A 1,834-nucleotide genomic window follows, 5' to 3' on the forward strand; every position below is an offset into this window, starting at 1 on the left:
GACCCCCAAAGGGGTTGCGGCCCACAGGTTGAGAACTGCTGCTCTAGAAGGTAAGAAAGGTCACTTTATTTTGTTGTAAATAAAATTAATCTGACTCTAAGCCTCATTCTTTTAAAGCAACAGGAAATTCACTTCGTGATTCTTGAAATTTCTATCATTTCACAGGTGTGTCAGCGTTTTAGAGGAAGATTATGCAAAGCAGAACATTCAGGGAAATCCCTGGTCTTCAGTCATTTAACAAATGTTTAAGTACCTTATGTGCCAGGTGAATAAGTCCCCCGTTCTCATGGAACTATATACAGGACCACACAGAGTGCCTGGCTTTGTTTTTCCCACTTTCTATTTTTTCTTAGATTTGAGAGAAAAATTATGGGAAGATTAAGTTTTGGTTTGGTTAAGGTGTGCCAGAATTAGGGAAACCTCTGGGCTAGATCATGCTTTAACCTAAAGAGTCACTCTGGGCTAGATCATGCTTTAACCTAAAGAGTCAAAAGGGTTTTGTTTCCCATTATATTCTATGAAATGCAGTGCCCAAACAGCCAATCAACCTTCCTCCTTTTTTTTTCCTTTACTCCTCCCCTCCCTTTTTCCTTCATTAAGTACTTACTGAGCATCAGCTGTGTGCCAGGCTTATTCTAGGTACTGGGATATAGCAGGGAACAAAATAGTTTATATTAGAGTGTAAATTTAAATGGGCACAAACAAACAAATATGTAATACATCAGGTGGTAATAGGTGCTATGGAGATAAAGCTGGAGAAAAAAGGATAGAGAGTAGCAGAGTAGGGGGTGACTTGGGCTGTCATGTATAGTGTGTAGGGGAAAGTATCTCTGATGAAGTAACATTTGAGTGAAAACCCAGAAGAAGTAAGGAGGGAGTTGTGGGGATTTTGGGAGCAGCAGTAATCACGACAGGAAATAGCAGATGGCAAAGCCCAGAGATGAAAAGGCATGCTTGAGGTGTTTGAAAAACAGCAAGGAGCCAATAGCAGAATGGGCAAAAGGGAGAGTGAGTTATTAAATGGCCCTTATTACAAATCACTCACAGTGTTTATTCATGGATGGTACACAATAAGGGATATTAAACAGGCTTATAAACTTTTTAATATTTTGGGAAGTATCAGGGCATAAATTTCCAGTTAAATATAAATTATTAAACACATTTATGTTAGTATTCTCTCAAATTGTACTAAAGTGACAGTAAATAATTTTTTAAAAGTAACAGACTCAAAAGGACAAAGAAAATCAGAGCGATGATAATAGCTATAAAATTTTGGAAGCTGGAAAACTTACAAATGAGTAATATATAACTAAGCAAACCTGAGAAAGCCGAGATTTAAGTTGGCCATAGAATAACTGGAACCATGTGGATTTGCACTGCAGAACCCAGAAAGATTTTAGGAATTCTCTAATTACTAGTGGGACTGAAAAGAGGAGAATTACCTAGAAGGCTGTCCCCTTCACCACAGCACAAACCTTAGCAATTGTCGTTGCCTCTCATTCATCACTGTAGGAGATTACAGGTACAGGCACAGCTGAAGGCAGGGGCACTGAACTAGGAGCCAGGAGATTTCCTTGAAGAATACATAATACATTTTCTTTGGCGGGATCTCAGCCCACTTCCCCCTGCAGCTCCTGGATTGTTGGCAGCCAGGCTTATACCCCGCTCCACCCTATTCTTCACAGGAGATTCTGCCCTATTCTTCCACAGGGAAATTAGCCCAAGAGAAAAGACAATTATCTTCTAAATTTCTCCATTGATACGGACTATTGATATCATTCTCCACTAAACCCCTTCTATTGGAAAGCCTTTCCTATGCACACAGAGCTTCCAG

This window comes from Hipposideros armiger, unplaced genomic scaffold (assembly GCF_001890085.2).
Source record: "Hipposideros armiger isolate ML-2016 unplaced genomic scaffold, ASM189008v1 scaffold_156, whole genome shotgun sequence".
Lineage (NCBI taxonomy): Eukaryota > Metazoa > Chordata > Mammalia > Chiroptera > Hipposideridae > Hipposideros > Hipposideros armiger.